This window comes from Cryptotermes secundus, unplaced genomic scaffold (assembly GCF_002891405.2).
Source record: "Cryptotermes secundus unplaced genomic scaffold, Csec_1.0 scaffold279, whole genome shotgun sequence".
NCBI classification, from domain to species: domain Eukaryota; kingdom Metazoa; phylum Arthropoda; class Insecta; order Blattodea; family Kalotermitidae; genus Cryptotermes; species Cryptotermes secundus.
The window spans coordinates 747,464-759,719 of record NW_019726227.1 but is presented as its reverse complement, the minus strand read 5'-3'; the positions used below and the strand labels follow the sequence as shown (position 1 = coordinate 759,719).

Here is a 12,256-nt window from a genome sequence, read left to right as displayed (position 1 = left end):
CACATGTTTATATGAACTTTTTTGATCACAAAGACCTAGGAAATCACCTCCTGCAGTTATGCTCTAAAGTCATGAAACACCCTGTATATTTGCGTAACAGCGTGAAGCGCACGTGGTGTTCCCCAGGCACATTGCTGCTTCCTTTGTTAAGTGTAACAGTTGGGTTATCGAATTAAAATTCATTGGCGTAAGTTAAAGATCTGAAACGAAGGTTTGAATCGTATCCAAAAACTATCGAAAAATTTGCACATAGCTTTAATATCTGCGGCTCCCGTACATATTGGTAAGAGTATGCATTTAATTTTATGATATCTTTGGGTGTTCTCTGTTAGGTTCGCAGTAGGAAACGACAAACAGAACAATTACATTTATATATACTCGTATATGTACACTCTGCTATGTGTGCTAATATTGTTAATGTAGAGTTTTCATTGTTAGTTGGCCTATCGTCGGAAGTACGCAGTCGATTAACTGTATTGAACCAGTTCAATCCAGTTCATGTCTTTATAAGGTTCTCCATTTGAGTATCATCCTCTAATCTATGCCTGTTTCTCTAATTCACTTATTGCTAACCTGAATTGGATGCACGTTTATACGTAGCTAATCGCATCCTCGAATCCCTTAAATTGATAATATTGCATTTTAGAATAACGTGTGTGAAAACTCCATGTTCTCACACACCCTGTAGAAGCGTGCGTAAGCGCATGCGCGAGGTATGTCTCTCTCCGCAGCCAGGCCCAATGGAACCGGCAGGCCTTACCGTGATGGCAAGCAAATATGAATCGTTAGGCAGTTCGTACAGAAAAGCCTTCATGATTTTCGTAGAGACCAGTATTCTTGCAAGTCGGCTTGCCTGACCGTGGATTGGCAAGGGTTATGCAGGATGATCCCGTTTGTTTTTCGACGGATGAAATTATAATAAGATGAAATTCACTCCTAGAAAATAAGGCATGTTGTTCTTATGCATTGTCGACGTGACGACACATGTGAAACAAGCGACCTCCTGAAACGAGTCGGTTTTAAACCGCAATTTCTTTTGCATTTTGGTAAATGAACCGATACATTTTAAACTAAACAAAACTGTGTCTTTGTTTGCAGTTCTTTATGTGTTTCACATTTGGACATTTACATTAATGGAAGAGGGCAGACCGAGGATGCTGATGAGAATATTTGTACGTAAGGCGGAGGAAGTGAGAAGAGGCAGGAGAAAGTCTCATAATGAGGATCTTCGTAATTTGTACTCTCCGCTGTTATTGAGATGAACAAATGAAGGAGAAGCTGAGCAGAGTATGTAGCACGTGTCTTAGGAAAGTACACAGCAAGAGCTAGTAAAGAAACCTGAAAGAAGAGACCATAGGTGTAGACGAGAGGGTAATATTAAATAGACCTCAACTGGCATGGGAGGGTATGGACTGGATTCATCTGGCTCGGGATAGGGACAAGAGGCGGGCCTTTTGTGAACACGACAGTGAATCCTCTGGTTCTATATAAGCAGTGAAATCGTTGAGCAGCTGAGGAGCTGTTAGCTTCTGAAGGACTCAGTTCCATGAAGTTAAGTTTAGTAGGAATACCTCTCTTGTTCGAACCGTGGCCACTGATTGGCAGTCATATTACGCAACAATGTTCATGTTCGTGTGAACTGCCTTGTTGTCTAATTCTGTATTCTCGAACCGGGAGCAGCCACAAGACTGCTGTGAACAGAAGGCGCGATATTTTTACTTCTGCCTCTTTGTTCGCTTTGGCGCGCGGTTGGCCCCAGTAGTTCCCGTGTCTGCCGCCGCTTCAGAGTGTCACCACTGCGAGTGTCGCGTGCCGAGATAAACCTTTCTGATTGGTTCGGGTTCGGCACGCAACATCACGCAACGAGGCCTGTCCGTCCATGCATTATTAAAGGGCACAGGGGTTTCGAGAGACATTATTGAGGCGTATTCAAAGATATCTTTGTATTTTCATGGAACGGCAGAGGAAAACCGCGGAAGAGCTTGGTTTTATGGATAACAGCTCTTCGTTCCTTTCCCCACTCTAAGAAATTAACTCCATGGAACTGAGTCCTTCAGAAGCTAATAGTCGCTCAGGTACTAAAAAATATAACCAGATCTGTATGAATCTCGACGGTTCATTGCCATCACTGGCCCCCATCCTGAGCCAGATGAAACCAGTTCACATCCTCTCGTCCTATTTATTTAAGATATATTCTAATATTTATCGTTACATCCACGCCTAAGATTTTCGAGTGGTCTCTGTCCTTCAGGTCTTCTTACAAAACTATTTTTGAGACAGTTCCCTCCCCTCCCTTGCCTGCTACATGACCCACCTATCTTTTGCTCTTTGGTCGGGTCGTCCTAATGATATTCAATGTATAGTACGAATTATGAAGTTCTCATTGTGCGGTGTCTTCTGTGTCTTCCTCCCTCTTAATACCAACACTCCTCCGCACCCACTTCTGAAACACCCCCAGTCTGTTTCTCACTTAAAGACCAAGTTTCACATCCATACAAAACAACAGGGGATTCATAGTTCTGCATATTGTATCTTTACGTGTTCGTGTAGCAGACAAAGCTAAAATATTCTAAATTACGAACAGATATATGCTACAGGTAATGATTGATAGACAAATTGAAATTGGAAGGTGCTCTGACATGGAAATGAATCTGGAGAAAACAAAAGTAATGCAAATTTCGAGACAACCAGCCCCAGTCACAATAAAGATAGACCAAAAACAACTGGAGATTGTGAAATGTTTTAAATATTTGGGTAGCTTGTTAACAGATGATGGAAGGTGTACTTGTTAAATTAAATCTAGGATTGCCATGGCAAAAGCTGCATTTAGCAAGAAGAAGAATCTTTTTACCAGCAAATTGGGCTTAAATTTGAGAAAGGAACTAGTGAAATGCTACATTTGGAGCGTGGCTTTGTATGGGGCTGAAACTTGGAGACTTAGGGCAGTAGATCAGAAACACCTGGAAAGCTTCGAAATGTGGTGTTGGAGAAGGATGGAGAAGATCAGTTGGACCGATTATGTGAGAAATGAAAAAAAAATGTTATTTAGAGTCAGTGAGCATAGGAATATCCTACACGAAATAAGAAAACGGAAGGCTAATTGGGTTGGTTATATCTTATGCAGTAACTGCCTTATAAACGAAGTTATTGAAGGAAAGATAGAGGGGCGGATAGAAGTGACCAGAAGACGAGGAAGAAGACGTAAGAAGATGCTGGATGACCTTGGGGACAGAAGAGGATATTCTCATTTGAAGGAGAAAGCTCTAGATCGCATTAAGTGGAGGAACGGTTTTGGAAGAGACTGTGGAACTGTCGTTTGACAGATTACTGATGAATGAACAGATATCAGAGAGAGAGAGAGAATGGATCGGAGAAGAGTGGCGGAGGAGTGTCGAATGCTTTCTCCAGCGAGATGAATATCTGTTGTACTGTTGCTCACAGTTCTACGAAATTCAACGATCGTGCAAATTTCGTACAGGTGTTTATTCAGAGATCCACGACACGGCGCAGTTAGTCTAGAAGTAAGCACATGAAACCGAAACCAGCAGCGCAGATAACAAGACTGGAAAGCTGCAATCCGTACCGAAACAGCTGGACACGGTTGATTACTGCATATACAGGATGTACGTTCTTTCCTCAGAATGGTTCCCGCAGCCGACACGGCACTCTTCTCGCATAGACACGCCGCGGTAGCCGCCAATTCACGGCTTGCTTTTCCGCTTCCCTTGTTTTAGAGAGAAGTCTGTACGTAACACCTTCTGCTTCTAATCGTGCCTCACATTGTGAGGCACTTAACTGAATCTTCACTAGATCCTGGGATATATCCTCCGCCAGTTCACACACCCAGACCCCTCTACTTCTCAAGTTTCATTTCAATATTATCCTTCCGTCTATGCTTATGTCTACGAATTTGTCTCTTTCCTTGAAATTTTTGAACTGAAATTCTGTATATAAATATATATATATATATATAATAGAGGTTTTACAATATATATATATAAAACCTCGCTNNNTAAGTATTTTGGATTGACTTCGCTGGATGATTTCTATGTTGGACCTGCTGGCGCATCCCCAGAGCTCAATGCCGTATGTCCATATGGGTTTAATTATTGTTTTGTAGATCAGTAGTTTATTATCTATTGTTAGGTGAGATTTCCGACCTATTAGCCAATTTATTTCCTTGAACTTAATTTCGATTTGTTTTCTCTTCTTCGCTATATGGTGTTTCCAGTTTAATGTTGAGTCCAGGTGTAGTCCTAAGTATTACTACATCCTGTTGTTGAATGTTTACATGATTTAAATGTACTGAGGGGAAGTTGCCTTTCCTGAGAGTAAAAGTCACATGCGCCGATTTGCTTTCATTCACTTTGATCTATCAATGAATGAACATATTCCCTTTTTATAGTTTTTAAATAAAGGCTCTAGACAAATATTTTATTTATTTTCATCAGCACTCCGTATATCATTAAATTTTCCATTTGTTGTGTTTTAATTTTTTTTTTGTCTTTTAGTGATACCTTTGCTTCACTAATCCGGACGACCTACGCCCATATGATTCCGGAGTAGCGAGGGTTTACTGGATGTGTAAATGTGTATATACATTCCATCTCACCATGCATGCTACATGCCCTGTTTCATTAATCATTGCATGCTTGTTTTGTGAAATGCGCCTGCTTCATTGGCGGCAACCTGACGTGTTTTAAAGTTCAGAAACCAGGGGCTCCCCCTTTCCCCGTAGCGTCGGTTGTGGACATCGTTAGACCTTTTGAAGTTGTCACAGAAATTTGTGTCATTGAAACGCACCCTTCCAGCGCAGACATATGACTGTTCAGTTCCATTTATTGCCGTACTTTATCTGAGGGCGCAAAGTCAACTAATTGCCAAATGGCGTAAACATTCAGAGAGAGAGAGAGAGGGAGAAAGTTTTCATTTGACATCTGTTTCCGCAAGTGGAATTATGGGAAATGATTCAGCATTGCCACTCACGCTTATCAGCAATTCGTTCATTGAGGACATACTACAGGTGGGGGAGGGGGGGTCCGACGAATGTGATAAGAGGAGAGTTAAGCAAAACTCAGTGAGCAGGTTACTTTAGCGGTGATGCTATAGACTTGTCCAGTTCGGATCTCGGCCGGACACCGGAAATCCTGATTAAGGATTTTCATGCTTTTTCCAGGTCCCTCCAAGCAGATGCTGCCCCAATACCTGAAGTACACCACGACCACTTCGTTCGAAATCCTTTCCAATTCATGAAACCTTCTACCGGTGGAAGCAGCATAGACTAGATACCTTAAGAAGTTAACAAAGAGCGAAACGAAAGAGAATTGAGGAGTGTTGCTCGCTCGATTTACCCCCGTCATCGCTGCGTCGGCCCTTGTGATCGCCTCTTGTTTCCGACTTGTTTCCTGTGCCCTATGTGACCGGGCTGTCGCATTCGTGTATGACGTCAGAAGTAGTGAGAACCAAATTTAGTTAGGATCAGTCACACACCTGCTCCCCGATGCAGAGTATAGACTTTTCGTGCTCGAGACCTCTGTCATCTAAGTCTGTAAAGGTTAAAGGTTGTACGAAATCTGCCGTTTCTGATTGACATGCTTCTGCTGACATTTGATTTATTTTACACTAAAAATATGTGTGTCGGTATGTATAAAAAGAGAGTGGATATTTTTCTTTCTTTCTTTATTATGACATTTTGAGTTCTGTTTGATTTTGCTCCTACAATAAAAGTTGCTATTGGTCGTTAGTTTATATAGTGGGTGGAATCGTTCCTGTGATTGGTGAACCGTGCTGTGACGTCATGTGTACTCGAGGTATAGGTCTCGTAGCGGGCAGCGTTGCGGGCCAGTCTGCCTCCATCTCGCACGCAGGAAGCACGTCTGTCTCCGACGCTAACAAGGTAGGAACACGCAGCGCTCGACTGCAATGTCTCGTTACCACGGTAACAGACTCTAGTATTGTTGTTCTCATATAAGCACTCCTTCCAATGACTTTTATGCGTTATTTGGCGTAAAAATTCTTAAAATGAATGGGAGATTAGTCGTACGTACCTTTTTATTTTCACAACGAGTAAAATCTCGATCAATTTTTGGGTCTGAACTAAGAGATTCGTGTGTTTTATTTTCATACAAACAATAGTACCCGGGATATTATCTCTGACCGTGTCGGTATCACAGGTACCCGCAGAATACATTGCGAATGTATTTGCATCCAGAATATAAACTCCGAAACCAATAATAAAACTTCTAGCCCAGAATGTCTTAAATACGAGTAAAGTATTGTCTACTTAAGTAAATATTAAACAGGTTTAGGCAAAGGTTGTCGAAAGTACTTTAAAAGTATCTTTAAACTTTTGTATAATTTCGTCATATGAATATCACGATTTGACATATTTCCCCCTCGGCGCCACGAAATTCTGAGCAAACTTGAATATTTTCAGCTCACAATCAACTGATTTACTTCGTGGTCAGTTGTCATACTTTCTTAAATCACTGCACGTTTGATCATCACCGTGTTCTTGAGGCTCTGAAGGAAAGTTGATTTTGTTAGTGTTCGAGTAGGTCTGCAGAAATTGACGGGTCCGCGTCTTAAGCTGTGTACAGGTGTGACATTTCTTTTATGCCCTCGGTACTAGAACTTAGAGATGTTTGCCGCATTTGCCATTTCGAGCCCTTTATTTTATTCAAACCTCATTGCTTAAAGTGCATTGGGAGCTTGCCAGTTGGTTAGTTACTCAACAAGACAGATATACGTAACAAAATACTTATCTTTAGGATAAATCGGGCGGGATATGTAGCACGCACTTGGAAACAGTAAATACATACACAGTATTCATTGAAAGAAACCCAAATCCGAAATCCCACTTATGAACCAAATTTCACGAAAAACAATAATATTAAAATAGATTCAAGACATAATTTGTGAAGATGTGAACAGACCTTAAGCATAAAACGCCCGTCATTGGGCATAGTTTCGAGACAGCGTCCACGAACCGTCGCCACAAATCCCACACGTTTCATCTTAATGTTATCCTATTCTTGCAACATAAGTTTTAAAAATTTTTCCACACCAAAATTTTGTATGCATTCCTTGTCTCACATATCCTGACTACAAACGCAGCGTGTCACTGTCCTACCAACACCACGTAACCTGTATAGTATATCGAAAAGTTCCACGTTCCGAAATGCCCTGAATTGCTTACTTACTGCGCCCTTTTTATATGCACATGCTCTCCCGGGCACTCCCCCCCCTATACACTGGCAGTTTGCCAAGATAGCACCTCCACTCCCCCCTGCGTCTTCTGGGCGAGATGCTTATTTAGCTGCAGGGGAAAGTTTACATTTTCTTGACCGGTTAGGATTGAGCCTGAGGGGATTTCCCTGATTCCCTTGAGACTTCCGTGTCTCTGCTGTGACTGTGCGGAGTACTGTCTGTTGGGGATATGATCCCGCGACCCACCAGGTAGCAGACCTACTCTTCATAATCACCGCTGTGAGAGCCTCAAACCCAAAGCAGTCTCATCTCTCTGGCATGATATTTTAATCTCGCTGTAATTTCTGTATTCTTAATCACAGATATATCAGATGTTGCCTGGCATAAGTTACTAATGTTGTGAGATATGTGGTACGCATATCGGCTACTGCGAACGTTGGCGTGTTTTTCTGGTCATGACGCCTCTTAGTCTGGTAGAGTTTTGCTAGTCTTTCTGAGGTACCTGCTGTGTTCTTCAGGGTAAGCCGCGAAATGAGGTGTAGGAAGAGCATAAGGCTGAAAGCGAGATTTCCTGCGCCACTTGTACCCCTGAAGATGGAGGCAGCTGAGAATAATGTAACACGTAGATAAGGGGAGGTTAGATATAAACCAGACATGGTTATCTAAAGTCACTCTTGTGTTTCAAGTAGCACGCATTGCAGACTTCGGCAGTAGGTGGAAATGAGCCGTCAGCTTGACGCTTCGGCTGTTTAAAGAAACAGTATAGCTTATATCCAGAAACTCAATAATTGTATTAATATATCATCGTCACAAACGTTTAGATCATATTTTTTCCTGAGGAAGGAGACTGTAAATCTAATGAAATATACTGCAACGCAGGGCTCACCCATAGACAGGGACCTAATTACTGACCTTGCCGGGGTACCATACCCCAACCGTGGGCTTGCAGTTGAAAGAGATACAGTAATGTCTTCCCTGTGCTTAAGTAAGCATCACTCAGTGGAGGCGTATGGGGGAATGAAAATACAGCTCCACGCATTCTTCTGTCAACACGAAATGGAGGTGAGTGGGCAGCTTCACGCTTAGACTGGCTTTTATTCTCGGGGAAAGACTCCCGATACCCACTGTGTGGGTTCCAGAACCAGTCTGAACGCTGTGGAGGAGGGAAACATCACGTGTCCTTTCTGAAAATCGAACCCCGGTTCCTCGGTCGTCACGCCCGTGTGTTAGTCACTATATCCACTGAGCTACAGATATTTTCTTCTTTCTCATAACTGATTATTGGCTGGAGGACAGTAGTTTGAATGTCGGGCGACACGCGTCAATGTTCCCCTGAAAGGAAAGTTTGTTTGTTTGTTTGTTTAAAGCGAACACAGAACTAGTTGGAGAGTTTTAAAAGTGTCTGATCAGTCGCTTAATCTCGCAAGCGGCGGGCCTCGCTCCAACTTACAAATGGAGCTGCTTCCTCCACCATCCCGAAATGACGTTTGCTCATATCGGCGGAACGATTCTCCCAAGTTATCATCTCAGGCGAAGGGGGGGGGGTTGGATGAAGTTAAAGTGCTGCTCGTATTGTGTCTGAGCAGGTTCGCTCAGCGGTAATGCTTCTGAATGAATTCGGAATATATCGAGTTCGAATCTCGGTTCAGACATCGGCTATCCTGGTTAAGGTACTTAGTAGTTTTCCCTCAGTCCCTACAGGAAATTGCCGGATTGTGTTTTAAATTAGGATACTAACGTTTCCTTCTACATCGCTTCCAATTCATTTTTATTCATCATCGAATTATTCGACGCTTTACGTTCCCAGTGACTTGCCCTTCATTCAGCTGTTGCTCTACAGCCCCTTTTTTCGGGTCCTGGCTGCTGTACTCCTCGGACAGGGGAGCAGCCCGTAACAAAACCGCTACACACAGGACGCCACAGACAGAATAAACGCACGCAGATACAAATGTCGATTCGAATCCACGACCCCAGTGTTCATGCCTTAGACCGCGCGACCACTGTGATCGGTCGCGATATAGTACACTACGTCCAAAATATCTCTCGAGGGCACTTCATCACCTTGTAGTGACGTAGACCGTTACGTCATTTGGATGTTATTTCCAACACACGATGAAATCCACAGTCCCCACACCGGAGATCGCTTTGAACACAGGACTTCTCTTCGGTGAGTCTGCCTACTCGGGGTGTGAGGTATCCTCAGAGATGTTTTGGGCAGCGGCTATTAGGAATTCGCCCGGCAAAGTAAAGCTATTCCTGTACCAGGCCATGGAGGCCCATAAGGTTGTGAGACGTCGAGGCTCCCACATTTTCTCTAGACAGTCGGCTCACAGATGGCGGTGAGGTTGTCAGCCTTACGCACCGTCCTCCCTTTACCTCCAGGAAGATTCCTGGTACTCATTTCTCTTAGAGGCTAAGTCGACCCCAGGGTCAGAGTGCGGCTGGAAGGATTAGGTTAATTGAAAAATCCAATGACCTTATCGGGAATCGAAACCCGCGACCTTCCGGTTTGTAGCATAGCGCCTCAACCAGCTACTGTACCGCGTGCCTACAGGAATTCTCCCGGGGTGTACTTAATGTCTTGCAGTGTGTTTGATTTCTAAGTAGGTCTAAATGTAACATGACTGGAATCCGAAATTCGCACTTCTTTGCACGCAGTTTCCAAAGGCGTTCTTTGCAGTTTTGCCTTCTGAATTCTCAAAGAGATTAAATAAACAGGTTTGCAGTATTAAGCTGGCCTACACGTATACTACTCTCTTATGGCATGTGACGCCAGTAGTCAGGTAGAAGTTCGCCTGCTTTTCGGAAGTGACGAATTGTTTCCATCTTCAGGCTAGAACAGTAGGCCAAGGAAAAACCAACAAGCAGGTAGCAGCAAACAGACTCAAAGAGAATCAATAGGGAAAAGGTAAGGGAAGGTCGTATATTTCACTTCGGGCCACTTTTGTGGCTAATATCTGAACCAGCCTTGCCACTCCCGTGTGTAGAACGAAGTTGCCAGAGAGGACCAGCGACCCAACATGGGCTCCGATGCCTGGAAAAAACCAGAGTATTGTAAATCTACGCGTGGTTCGCTGCACCTAATTGCTTGGCTTACTCTTCGGTCCTGAAGATGGAGTCGCTGTGTTCGTCCGACACACCGGTGAACTTGTATCGGACTACGCGGCGCCGCAGCGCAGGAGGAAGTACTCCTCCAGTTTATCTGTGGCGCAAGACGCGAGAAGTTTCCGTAATTGCCCTGTTTGACGTGCCCCCCCCCCCGAGAGAAGCCCCGATATCTCGCGCCCAACATCCTGCAGCTGCATCTCCCCCCACTTAGTCCGGGCCTCGTCTCAGGCCGTTCTCAGCCCCAGGTCAGTTCATGTGTGATTTGTGGTGGACAAGTTTGCTCGGAGTTCTTCTATTTCTCCTGCCAATTTTCATTCCAGCAGTTGCTTCATTTCTCTCATCTCTGTCTCTCGATGGCTCTACAGCCCTTTTGGATCTTGGCCCCTTTTGCGGTTTCTTAATCCTCTACACAGTCGATAGGACTCCTTGGCCGGGGGATCAGCCCGTCGCAAGGCCGCTGCCTACACACCGAACAACACGAACTCAAAATAAACGCACAGAGACACACATGCATGGAGTGGGATTCGAACCCACGATCCCAGTGTTCGAGCGGGCGAAGACCGAGCGGCCACTTGATGGCACCGTAATAGTAACAAAGTAAAATTGTTCCTGTGCTTACTTAGTTAAGCACCGAGCCATCAAGACGTATGGGAAGTGGAGTTACAGCTCCACTATTCTTGAAGTCGACACTAGATGGCGGTTAGTGGTCATCATCACGCTCCTGCCGCCTTACTCCCGGAGTAAGCACCCCGCGTGCACACTGGCTGTGTTCCAGAGCCGTTGTGGACAAGGTGGAGAGGAGATAAATTTTACGCCTACCGGGATTTGAACTCCGACCTCTCGGCCGTTCAGCCTGTATCCAGTCGCTGTACCGACTGAGCTATCCCGACTCCCTTAATAATAATAATTAAAATAATAATAGTAATTATATTTATCATAATTATATGAGCACTTTATATCAATGAACCAGTGATCGTAGCTGTAATTCTATATACGTATGAATGTACCGCCTCCCACAATTTAAAACCCCAGGATTCCTCAAGAGAAGCTGAACAAAAACACGAGCCTTAGGCTAACAGGTAAAAGATCGCTAACAGAGATTAGAGCAGTGCACAAGACACTGCCGCTGTGATAACCCGCTCTATATAAAGCAGGTGCCCCTGAGGATCTGCAGCCTGCAGTCACTGTTAACCGCATGAAGTGAGGGTCATATAGATAAAACGTTACATGATTGGGAGAAACGCTGGGAGGACCTGAAGCCTCAGCATGTCAAGTGCCGACAGAGTCTGCTTGGCCACTTGAGAGGCCGCCTAGAAGTGAAGTTGGAAAGTTGAAAGTATACGAACCCCCCCAAAAATTCCTGTACCTCCAACTTTATAAAATTTTTCCTTTCGATACATCAAATAAAAATTATCAGTTTTAATTTTAAAAGGGAAAACAGACTTTTATAAAGATAACTTTACGGACATGTATAAAAGAGTGCTGATTTATCGTTGCTGAATTGTGCGGGCTGCATATACACTCCACGCACTGTGAGCTTAGCAATGACGTGACAGAGAAACAATTTATGATGTAGAATCCTCAGAGAACATCAGGGCTGGTGTAGGCCCCCTGAGGTCACATTGCACCCTCAAGTTGCCTACGCGAAGGAACATACAGAAGGGTCTGAGGTTGCTACCTGCCACCTGCTTTCCCCTTGGTTTCTTGCTCAGATTATTCTTCGGCCCTGCAGATGGAAGCGACATACATTTCTCCGAAACGTCGGTTGACTCTCACAGGACTACAAGCGTTATAGCCCAGAAGATCGAGAATGTGTCCTGTTGAAATATGTAACGGACGTGACTGAACTCGAGTGACGGAAACAGTATTAATGGAGATTTATAGGAGAAAGATTAGCTGTTCTCCCATCTTGGGCTCTTCTTCACATCTGTAACGATTT

At 44.0% G+C, this 12,256-nt stretch overlaps 1 protein-coding gene across 2 annotated transcripts in view; it reads left to right on the top strand.

The window, feature by feature from the left end:
- Positions 1 to 12,256, top strand: part of LOC111863997 (tachykinins) — a 146,360-nt gene that overhangs the window by 28,872 nt on the left and 105,232 nt on the right. The window contains exon 1 of one of the 2 annotated variants that reach the window (XM_023850878.2): positions 5,850 to 5,896. The exons of the other annotated variant lie outside the window; for it this stretch is intronic. The gene's annotated coding sequence lies outside the window, so the exon portion shown is untranslated. Of the gene's footprint in view, positions 1 to 5,849; positions 5,897 to 12,256 lie in introns of those variants that run through there. 2 annotated transcript variants of the gene reach the window in all.